At 43.9% G+C, this 12,744-nt stretch overlaps 1 protein-coding gene across 1 annotated transcript in view; it reads right to left on the bottom strand.

Moving 5' to 3' along the window:
• The window catches only part of LOC120536626 (integrin alpha-M-like), a 77,647-nt gene that overhangs the window by 47,960 nt on the left and 16,943 nt on the right, over window positions 1-12,744 (bottom strand). The gene's annotated exons all lie outside the window — the stretch shown is intronic.

The following is a 12,744-nucleotide window of genomic DNA, read 5'->3' as shown; positions in this document are numbered from 1 at the left end:
TACAGATTCACGCCAGGATCCTACCTCTGGACTGGGAGGAGAGAAAGTGTAGAGGGTGAAAGCCAAAAGAAAAGTCGAGAGACGAGGTGAGGTCAGAACGACAGGCTAAGATGTTTTTTGGATTTTGTGCCATTCTGGCGCCCATCTTGGATGTTTCTGTTCCCGCTGCCTGAGTAGTTTTTTCTCTGTCGTTAGGGGGCATGTCTCCCGAGGGCATAACCAACGAGTTTACGATTTGGTCTAAAATATGTAGCGGCTGCTGCTTCTAGCGTCTTCAACACCATCCAACCTCTGCTCCTTAGGAACAAGCTGACAGAGATGGGAGTAGACTCATATCTGGTGGCATGGATCGTGGACTTTCTTACAGACTGACCTCAATATGTGCGTCTCGGGAACTGCAGGTCTGACATTGTGGTCAGCAACACAGGAGCGCCGCAGGGGACTGGACTTTCTCCGGTCCTGTTCAGCCATTAAACAACATACATCAGACTACCAATACAACTCAGAGTCCTGCCACGTGCAAAAGGTCACTGACGACACTGCTATGGTGGGCTGCATCAGGAGTGGGCAGGAGGAGGAGTATAGGAACCTAATCAAGGACTTTGTTAAACGGTGTGACTCAAACCACCTACACCTGAACACCAGCAAAACCAAAGAACTGGTGGTGGATTTTAGGAGGACCAGGCCCATCGTGGACCCCATGATCATCAGAGGTGACTGTGCAGAGGGTACAGACCTATAAATACCTGGGAGTGCAGCTGGATGATAAATTGGACTGGACTGCCAATACTGATGCTCTGTGCAAGAGAGGACAGAGCCGACTATACTTCATTAGAAGGCTGACGTCCTTCAACATCTGCAATAAGATGCTGCAGATGTTCTATCAGGCGGTTGTGGTGAACGCCATCTTCTACGCGGTGGTGTGCTGGGGAGGCAGTATGAAGAAGAGGGACGCCTCATGTCTGGACAAACTGGTGAGGAAGGCAGGCTCTGTTGTAGGCACGGAGCTGGACAGTTTGACATCCGTGGCAGAGCGACGGGCACTGAGCAGACTCCTGTCAATCATGGAGAATCCACTGAACAGGATCATCTCCAGACAGAGGAGCAGCTTCAGCGACAGACTGCTGTCACCGTCCTGCTCCACTGACAGACTGAGGAGACCCCACACTATGCGACTCTTCAATTCCACTCGGGGGGGTAAACGTTAACATTATACAAAGTTATTGTCTGTTATACCAGCATTGTTATCACTCTTTAATTTAATATTGTTCTTTATAAGTATGCTGCTGCTGGAGTATGGGAATTTCCACTTGGGATTAATAAAGTATCTATCTATCTATCTATCTATCTATCTATCTATCTATCTATCTATCTATCTATCTATCTATCTAAAACACGATTTTATTGATTGCAGTGACAGGTTTGAAAGGTCAGCCGTTCCATGGTACCTTGAGCTGAGCTGCTCACATTAAACCCTCGTTATCACTTCTTTGAGATTTTCTTGCTATTGATTTGATCTTTTAGGCCCCTGACTTATTCGCTGAAATTATAATACAGTAGAACCTCAACGTACGTGCACAAACAGCAGAATATAAATTGTGAGTGCCATCCGGGAGGCCGTAATGGAAGGACAATGTGAGAGGATTAGAATCTCGTTGGGGATGGTTATAAATTTCTAACCCAGTCGGGATAAAAGAATTAAGGGTGGACTGGGGGATTCAGAACAGACAGATAGATAGATAGATATTTTAGCTTAGTAGGCAGGATTAGATAAATGGATAGATAGATAGATAATTTCATCCCCCAGGGCGGCGCTGCCCTGTTTTGGTCCTCAACCTAGATGTCTGCTTGTAGTTCTGAAGAGAGGCCCTGTTGGGGTCCTTGGGTGCCAACCAAGGTGGGCGCTGTTGGGAATACAAATACCCCGGTTTTGGGAGGCTTCCATGTGACCCGGAAGTGCTTTCTTTACCGAAGGCCATGGTTCTGGAAGGGTTTATCATAACAGGAAGCCATCTCACCATCTCAAGGATTGAGTCAGAGTCGGGCAGCAGATGGCAAAACTCAGCTGGAGGAGTGGAATGAGACTTTGTGGTCATTGGAGATTGTGGTTGTGGACTTTGAGAAAGAAAATTAAAAAAATACATTTATTTGCACCTGGGACTGTCTTGGTGTGATTATGTCTTGGGTTGGGGTACTTGGATGCACCTTATCTAGAGGTCACAAAATATAACATAGAAGCAAAAGAATACAAAAGTTAAGCTTGCTGCTTGAGGTGACTTCCTTGTTTCTTACATTGTGCAAGGTGGGGGGCCACTCATTCGATTGTCTCCTGCTGCGCTGGCATCTGGAAGGTTACCATTTCAAATCCTGTTACTGTCTGAAGGGATCCGACTCTGTTGGGCCCTTAAGCAAGACCCTTACCTTTGAAATTTGCTCCTGGGGTCACTGTACAATGGGTAACTCTCTGCTAAGACCCCCAAAGGTCACGCAAAAAGACAATTTCCCCTAGGGGATTAACCAAGAATATCAAATCCTGTACTCCTTTCCGTTTTCAAGCAGCAGTGCAAGAAAGAAGGAAACAACCACAGGGGGGACTTTCAGTCCCTCACAACCACAGCAGTGGGAGAAGAATCCCACGTACTCTTGCTATGATACAGTGGTGCAAAAATGAGGAAGACGCCAGTGCCCCGCCGCCCTCTTGTTCGTTCAGCGCTCACTGCCCCGTCTCACCCACGGCAGGAGGATGGAGGAGAAGAAGAGAGATGCACTCCTGTCACCCCCATGATGCACTGCTCTGCGTAGTTTCAAGATGTCCTTGCTCAGCTTGGCATGCAGTGATGAGATGAGATTTCTCTTTGTCTATTTCACACCATGAGGTGACAAAAAAGCGAGATGCAATCCTTTCATGTTCTTTCTTTTCTCATCAAAAAATGGCCCAAATGATTGCTCTGTATTACTCATCACACGCTAGATGTTAAAAGGTGTTAGTCTGTCATTTTTGTGGGTTCTAAACCCGGCTCTGTTGAACTGAAACAGGGTGCTATGTGCACTGAGACTAAGCCACCGGTACGTGGGCTCGGCGTATTTAGAACTACTGCATGTCCATAATAGAAGCAGCTGATTCATAGGCATATTGCGCATGTGAATGTGAACGGGTTAAATTATGCATTACAGAGGAAATGGAAGGGTCTGTGTAAGGAAAGCTGACTTTGTGCGAATTTCAGCTGCACACGATGCTTATGAACACGACCCTGGAGTTAAGATGAGAGTCTCCTGTATTCCCAAACCTATGAAACGTTATCTGTTTCATTTATCCGCTTAGCAGACACTCGTATCCAAAGCGACTTACACAAGGAGTCAACGTAATTGAGTCTCATCAGTCTGCTGGGGAGCAAGTGTGACAGGATGAGGGAACAAAATTAAACATCACAAGTGGAGAGCTCAGAACAAAGTGTGCCAGCGAGTTACAATTCTTAGTTTACAAAAAACGAACAGCTGAAACCCACCAAACAAGGGCATCTTCAAACGCTTTTTAAACACATCTGAGGGGTCGGGATTTGGAATGGAGGTGGGCAGCTCGTTCCATCAGCTAGGAGCTACACATGAAAAGAGTCTGGATTGAGATCTGAGGCCACGCAGAGGTTCATCTGCAGACCTGAGTTAACCGAGAAGGAGCAGAGGACCTCGCAGGGGTCTCCCTCTATATACTGCAGGTGCTGGTGCATGGTCTACTCAGTTGGCAATCACCCTGGACTTGAACTTAATACATGCTACAGGAATGTAGTGATCTGAAAAGAGGAGTGACGTCTGCCAGCATCAGCTGGTTGAACACTCTGCTGCATTTTGAATCATCTGTGGTGGCCTGGTGACAGATGTCGATACTCATACCAGCAGAGAGTTGCAGGAGTCCACGTGTGACGTGACTTGTGACAAAGCTTGGACCAGGTGTTGTGCTGCATACTCTGTCATAGACGGTCTGATCTTGTGACTGTTATATGGAGTGAATCTGCAAGACCGAGAGTCTATTGTAACATGAGCAGGGAAGAACCCTGGTCATTGATCACCACCGCAAAGTTGTGTACAGACTTGGCAAGTGTTAAAGATAATGAGCTGAGCTGTGCAGAAATATTGTGCTGAATATATGGATGAGCTGGGATAACAAAAGAGGTCTGTCTGTCCCAGGCTGAGGTGGAGATGATGCTCCTTCATCCAGGTTGCAATATCAGTGAGACATACAGACATTTTACCTGATATTGTGTGATCCTCTGAAAGGAATGGCAGGTACAGCAGTATATCACTGACAGGAGGGGATGATAAGGCCCAGAGAGGACATGTTAAGAGAGAAATCACAAACCAATTTCTCCTCTCCCTAATTCTCATGCTCTTTTTTCAAAACCTCTTCCTGTTCGTGAGAACTCCCCTCCTTTTCCTGCTCCGCCTTATCCTCTAGTCAATGAATAGATAGATAGATAGATAGATAGATAGATAGATAGATAGATAGATAGATAGATAGATAGATAGATAGATAGATAGATAGATAGATAGATAGATAGAACGCTTTGCTCCCCAGATGAGAATATTTGGCTTTTTACAGTCAATTGTCTTCTTCTTCTTCCTCTCTTTTCTTATTTTATCTATCTAATGACTGTTCTGCTTATTTAATATCAATCCTACTTAAGATGGTGGCACCACAATACCTGAACATTTTTGCATTAACAATTAAGCAAATGATATTAGACTAAGAATGGAGCGTTTAGGACTTTGTTTGTTGGCTTTAATGCTATACTTTTACTGCTCAGTTTTTCTAGCCTTGTCTAATATTGGACCCCAGCCTGATCTATAATTATTGTTAAGTCTCACCCTTTAAAGGAATGTCCATTTCTTAGGCTACATCCACACTACCATATTGTCACTTAAAAATGTTGTTTTTAAACCAAAGCACTTCCTTTCCATACTTGCGTTTTTACATCGTTTTTGACGATGTGGTATACCCATCCACACTAAAATGACAGAAAACCCATAAGACGTAGATGTTTGCCCACACTGGGCACATGTGGATCGGCCAACCAAGTCCTTGAATGGCTGGTAATGCCAATGGCCATGCAATTTGTCACAAAACTGCACTGACTGGTAAGGTAGTTGCCTTTTGGGCATGCACGCGGCATTCAAACTGCACAGAATGTAATTTAGGTGCGTACAGATATGCAACACAACAGGCACCACGAAAAGCAACTCTTCTATGCCCACCAAGTTGGAATATGTCTTTTTTTCATGAAGGGTGACCACTCAGGTAATGAGGTGTTGTAATGAGCTGGACCCAATCAGAGAAGAGCCACATAATAGGTATGAACCAATCAGAGCCTAGTTAGAGTCTATGCTTGCCTGTTCACACTGAAACACCAAGCTGGTGTTTTCAGAAGTAAATGCCACTGGAGGGCATTTTCAAAAGCACCCATTCTCGTGGGCAGTGTATAGAAAAGGTGTCTTCGATTTAAGCCATAAACCCATCGTAGTGTGGACTGGAGCTCCGTGTTCTTTTCACAATGCTTACCGTATCTTCTGCCCCAGTTACAACAGAAGCTGAACTGTAAGTGAACCTTGACAATGACCTAAAACACTCACACAAATCCACTAAACAAAAGCTAAAAAAAAATTTAAAATAGGGAATTATACAACGGAAGTGAAAACAGAAACAAAAATGGTGCGGGGTGACCTGAAGCAGGCCATACATTCAAGAAAGCTCTCAGACATCATGCAGTGAGGGAGTCGATGGAGGAGACTGGTGGGCAGTTCCTGTAAGAAGTTATTTCTGCCAAAGCGTTCTCACCAGTGTCACCACACGCACGTTTGGGAAACGTCCTCAGGGCTCAGGACTCCGAGCCTGCGGGTGGTGCTGTTGCCTAATGCCTTTTCTCTTCCTCCCTGGCCCCACCCAACTCTGATGTCACTTCTGGTTTCGGCCCTCCTAAGCCCGCCCCTTACAAATTCAGTTCAGGTCAGGTTGGGGGACCTCCACTGGTACAGCATGTTGCCACACCCATCACACGACAAAACACCTTGGGATCCTGGTTGGCAACAATCCCCCCAAGAGGCAGACACACGGTTCTGTCCCACCCTCCAGAAATGACCCTCTATCTGCTGCAGCCAGATGTTACGTGCGTGACCCCTTAGCCTCCACAGTGAGGGTCCTGCGAGCTGAATCACCCTCGGGTAATCACACCACATGGCTGTAGTTCCGTAACTGACACTACCTCACCATGCAGGTCATGTGATTCTTTCAGGACCCCGTGAGTAACACAAAGTCGAACCAGCAGCCCCCAAAGATTCTCTGAAGAGACACACATGAAGGAGTCCAGTCTTCATTTCAGGTCACTGGATAGCAGCCATGTCTCACAAACAGGAAGCACCAGGACTCTAAAGACTTTGTCCTTTTGCTGAGATATCAGGACCACCACACACCCCAGTGACCCCCCATGACCTCCCAGTGCATCTACAGACTTCATAGGAAGAGTCACATAAATGTCACTGCAACCTCAGGGTTGCTCCACTGATAATTCATCTCAGAGCAGTCTGAAGAAGGCTCCCACGTGAACGAGATGTCATTTTTTCTTTTTTCGCCATCACAATATATGGGGGTTCACCTTCGAGCCCCCCAACTTTTTTATGTGTCTCCTAGCTATTGAACGTAGAAGTGTGCTGATTGTTATATGTGGTATGCAAGTTGCCTTTCTAACGTTTTTCTTGAATAAGTGATTACAAAGAACTTATTTCATTGTGATCTGTTAAATGCCCAGAAGGGACTGGGTGGTCTCATGGTCTGGAATCCCTACAGATTTTATTTTTTCTCCAGCCGTCTGGAGTTTTTGTTTTTTCTGTCCCCCCTGGCCATTGAACCTTACTCTTATTCGATGTTAATTAATGTTGATTTATTTTGTTTTATAATTGTGTCTTTCATTTTTCTATTCTTTAATATGTAAAGCACTTTGAGCTACTGTTTGTATGAAAATGTGCTATAGAAATAAATGTTGTTGTTGTTGTTGTAAAATTAAGGTTTCCTTTATTCATTTCTATTGTCCATTAAAAATGAAAAAAATCGCACATGCAGACACGCTGAAGATCCCCCACTTTCTCATGCAGCGTATTTCTTTTTTCTCCATTTTTTACAAGTCGGCCTGCATGGCCTAAGACTGCGATTTCCCCCACCAAGTCTTGCAGACAAAGAGAAGGAAGCCAAGCACTTGCAGAAGTGTTAGCACACACACACAAGACGAAGCAGAAGTTCTCACTTCTCATCAGCCCTGGGGGGTCTAAGTGTTCAGCTCCAGGTGCTGCTGTGGACACCACTAGGAGGATGCAATGCCAGACCTGCAGTTAGGTAACCCATAGGGTTGGTGGATCAGAATGAGGGCAACTACAGCATCGAGTCCTGACCCTGGGGACAGGACAACACCCATCAGAGCCAAGAAGTGAGAAGGAAACTCTGACGCTGAAAGGAAAAGAGTACAGAGGCGGACAGTAGCACTTTATGCCTGCAGATGGCAGCACTCCTACAACGTTAAACTTAAGAGACCCGTGATTTGAACCTTTAGAAGGTTTTATATGAAGGACCCATCAGCTACTGTGTGAGCGCAGAAGAAGGCACTCCGTCCAACTGAACGGCCGCAACACATTGCTGATTGCCTCATCCATTAATAGATAGATAGATAGATAGATAGATAGATAGATAGATAGATAGATAGATAGATAGATAGATAGATAGATAAAGTGCTTTCCTAAGATAAGTGATTGATCAATTTGTACTGTCAGCCCCTTTTAATTTGACTTTTCTTTATTCAAATTTTTTGCTGTAATAGTTTTTGTTTTTTATAACTTTGCTAGCCATGGTACCAATATTTAAAAATATTTGTTGTCTCTCGTCCTACGTGTACCTTCAGCGCCTTTCCTCGGCATTTGCACGTGTCTGAACGTCTCTTCGCCGGCACGGTCCCTATTTTTGAGGCGCCTTTCTCGTCTCCTGTCCGCTTTTATACTTTCCGTGTCTCCCAGCGTGCACCTCGGAGAGACCGTAGGTGGAGCTGGGGATTGGTAATTAACCACCGGACCAGGGGTTGGCACTCTTTGCTAATGCCTTCTCTTCGCCTCTCTCTGATAGCCACTCCATCTGTGATGTCACTTCCGTGTCTGTCCTCCTGGACCCTCCCCTTCCTGCCTCATCACCTCATAACCCGGAAATTGGCCATCTTGGGGCACTTCTGTGATGAACATACGTCTGCATAATTATTACATGTCTTCTTTTTGCTTTAAGCCTTCCAGTTATAAGAGGGGTCACCTTGGAGGTTCCCCAACTTGTTATCGTTGTCCTGTTCTGCAGCCTCATGAGTCTCACACTCACACATTTTCTTTTATCTCTTTTATTATTATTTTTTTTTTTCACATTACAAACCACAGTTCACAACATTCGTCAGCAAAAGCAAACCAACCAATAAGATTGCTCTGATGGACTGGAAACACAGACCTTGGTGTTTTAGTACACGGTAGATGTGAACTGGGATGTGGTGGAAAGCTTGTTAAAGGAACACTCCACCCAAAAATGATCCACACAGAGGGTATAGAAAAGAAACCCCCTTCGAAATATTCCCATTTTTTTTGCTTTACAGCCTTAAATGAAAACGCACACAAAAAATATTTCTTCCCAGCTTTACTTCCTCAATGCCACCTCTAACATCCAAGTGAAAGATATCACAGCTACAGTTCAGAAGAATTTTAAAAAATCAAAAACAAGACCTACTGAGATGAATAAAGGACCACCAATGTCAATATCATTTTGTTGACCTCCCTTTTGCTTTAATTTGCTTGAGTCTGTTGATTCTTCTCTATCAGCTTTGCACATCTAGATTGAGCCCACTCTTCTTTACAGTTTAACTGTTCAAGTTCGGTCACATTGGACGGTGAGCGTTGGTGGTCTGCTATCTTGAGATCCTTCCACAGATTTTCAATGTGATTTAGGTCTGGGCTCTGACTTGCCACACCAGGACATTCACGTTTTTCTCCTTCAGCATCCGTGCGGTCAGTTTTGCTGTGTGCTTCGGGTCGTTATCGTGTTGAAAGGTGAACATTCTGCCCATCTTCAACTTTCTGGCAGAAGGTAGAAGGTTTTCCTTAACAATTTGACAGGAACTTACCCCATCCATTTTTCCTTCTACCCTAGTGAGAGCCCCAGGTTCCCCACAACAGGATGCTGCCCCCTCCATGCTTTACTGTCGGTATGGTGTGTTGTGGATGGTGAGCTGCATTGGTGTACCGTTTGGTATCGAGGCCAAACTGTTTGATTTTAGTCTCATCTGACCAGAAGACCTTTTTCCACTTGGCATCCGAATCTTCAAGTTGCATTCTGGCAACGCTCAAACGAGCCTTAATGTGGCCTTTCTTGAGAAGTGTGGCCCTCCCGAACAAGCCACAATGGTGGAGCGCTTGTGAAATTGTTGTCACATGCACACAATGACCACTATTTGCCCTCAAATCCTGTAACTCCTTCAAAGTGGCCATTGGCCCCTCGGTAGCCTCTCTTACCAGTTTCCTCCTTACTCTTCCATCCCGTTTGGATCCAAGGAGGGTCCTAGTAGCACCAAACACTTCTTTATGATGGACTTTACTGAGCTCCTTGGGATTGATAAAGCCTTTGATCTTTTGGACTTTTGGTCTAAAGATGTTTTGATCTCCATCTCCTGCCTTATGTCTGTCCACAACTCTTTCTCTGAGATCTTTTGAAAGTGGTCTGCCAACCATAGTCAGCTGTTTGCTGTCAGTTGCACCACCAAGCAAGGGAATGAATGGACCAGGAACATCTTTACTAATCACTCCCATTACAACTGAGCACAGCCAGTAACCGCAATGGAAATGGTGGGCACTGACACCTGAGTGAGTTTACGAGGAGGGTGATCCTTTATTAAACCTCAGTATTCCTTGTTTTTTATTTTTCATATCTTTCACTTGGATGTCAGAGGTTGCATTGGGTAAGTAAAGCTGGGAAAAATATTGGATTGTTTGTTTTCATTTAAGGCTGCAAAGCAAACAAAATGGGAATATTTCAAAAGGAGGGATTCTTTTCTATACCCACTGTATATATATATATATATATATATATATATATATATATATATATATATATATACTCAGCAAAAAAAGAAACGTCCCTTTTTCAGGACTGTGTATTTCAACAATAATGTTTTAAAACCCAACTAACTTTCCAGATCTTCATTGTAAAGGGTTTAAACAATGTTTTCCATGCATGTTCAATTAACCATAATCAATTAATTAACATGAACCTGTGGAATGGTCGTTAAGACCTTAACAGCTTACAGAAAGTAGTCATTTAAGGTCACAGTTGTAAAAACGCAGGACACTAAAGAGACTTGTCTACCGACTGTGAAAGATGCCCAGGGTCCCTGCTCATCTGCGTGAACGTGCATTAGGCCTGCTGCAGGGAGGCATGAGGACTGCTGAATAAATTGCCATGTCCGCACTGTGAGACGCCTAAGACAGCGCTACAGGGAGACAGGAAGGACAGCTGATCATCCTCGCAGTGGAAGACCACGTGTAACAACAGCTGCACAGGATCGGTACATCTGAATATCACACCTGCGTGACAGATACAGGATGGCCACAACAACTGCCCGAGTCACACCAGGAACACACAATCCCTCCATCAGTGCTCAGACTGTCCACAATAGGCTGAGAGAGGCTGGACTGAGGGCTTGTAGGCCTGTTGTAAGGCAGGTCCTTACCAGACATCACCAGCAACAACGCCTATGGGCACAAACCCACCTTCGCTGGACCAGACAGGAGTGGCAAAAAGTGCTCTTCACTGATGAGTCACGGTTTTGTCTCACCAGGGGTGATGGATGGATTCGTATTTATTGTAAAAGGAATGAGCGTTACACCGAGGCCTGTACCCTGGAGCGGGATCGATTTGGATCGATGGCTAGGGCCATTCCCCCCAGAAATGTCCAGAAACTTGCAGGTGCCTTGGTGGAAGAGTGGGGTAACATCTCACAGCAAGAACTGACAAATCTGGTCCAGTCCATGAGGAGGAGATGCACTGCAGTACTTCAAGCAGCTGGTGGCCACACCACATACTGACTGGTACTTTTGATTTTGAGCCTCCCTTCATTCAGGGACACATTGTGAAACATTTTTAGTTTATGTCTTATGGTGTTGACTCTTTTAGTGTTCATACAAATATTTACACATTAAGTTTACTGAAAGAAAAAACAGTTGAAAGTCAGAGGACGTTTCTTTTTTTGCTGAGTATATATATATATACAGTGGAACCTCGGTTTGCAAGTAACTTGGTTTACGAGTGTTTTGCAAGACAAGCTAAAATTTTTAATAAATTTTGACTTGATAAACGAGCGATGTCTTGCAATACGAGTAGTATGGATACGCTTTGTCTGCTGAGCGTCATGTGATCACAACTGAGCTTTAGTTCTTCTCGCGTGCGCAGGTGTGTGTGTCTCTCTCTCTCTCACATGTGTGTGTCTGCCTCCTCGCATACGCAAGTGTGTGTGTCTCTGCTACAGCGCTGGGAGACCGGGATTGCTTTGGGACGCTCTTCCACGTGTCATCCCATTGGGTGGAATCCCACATGAGTTTAGAAACTCACCCCAGCCATGATTCTTTTCAAAAGTAAAGTGCAGGTTAATTTGTTTTATGTATTTTTACTTTAGATTTTGTATTAATCATTTTTATATGAATAGTTTTGGGTTGTGGAACGAATCATCTGAGTTTCCATTATTTCTTATGAGGAAATTCACTTTGATATACGAGTGCTTTGGACTGCGAGCTCGTTTCCGGAACGAATTATGCTCGCAAACCGGTATATATATATATATATATATATATATATATATATATATATATATATATATATATATATATATATATACAGTGGAACCTCGGTTCACGACCATAATTTGTTCCAAAACTCTGGACGTAACCCGATTTGGTCGTGAACCAAAGTAATTTCCCCCATAGGATTGTATGTAAATAAAATTAATCCGTTCCAGACCGTATGAACTGTATGTAAATATATTTTTTAAAAGATTTTTCATCACAAATATAGTTAACTATACCATAGAATGCACAGCGTAATAGTAAACTAAATGTAAAAATATTAAATAACACTGAGAAAACCTTGAACGTTTGAAAAATCTGTAATTTAATAAACCACCAAGAAAAGTAACATTGCAACAATGCATGTTACGAACCGATCGCTGTAAACAGAAGTGAAGTGGAGGTTAAAATCCAATAGAAAAAAGTCTTCAATAAATACAACGAGGTTAAAACAATGCTCGAAGCAGTCTTTTTAAAAAACAAGCCTGGTGCATTCTGTAACTGCCTTCTCGGCCTTATGCGTCCAGCCCTCTCTCTCGTATGTGTCTCTGTCTGTCTCGCTCGCTGCGCAGGGAATGCACAGGGAAAGACTGAACATGTGTGGAAATCATCGGGCACGCACAAGCTGAAAGGGAAACTGGCTTGTTCGTATACCGAGTGTGTGGTCGTGAACAGATGTAAAAGTCTGGCAAACTTTTTGGTCATAAACCGATTTGTACGTGTTCTGAGATGTTCGTGAACTGAGGTTCCACTGTATACATATATATATATATATATATATATATTTCATATGTTCCTTACCCCATGTGTTTTGTAGTAATGGCCGAGAAAATCGTTTAATCTCACGTTTCA

Source organism: Polypterus senegalus, chromosome 10 (assembly GCF_016835505.1).
Source record: "Polypterus senegalus isolate Bchr_013 chromosome 10, ASM1683550v1, whole genome shotgun sequence".
Lineage (NCBI taxonomy): Eukaryota > Metazoa > Chordata > Cladistia > Polypteriformes > Polypteridae > Polypterus > Polypterus senegalus.
Note: the sequence above shows the minus strand (reverse complement) of the source record. Positions and strands in the feature narration are given on the sequence as shown.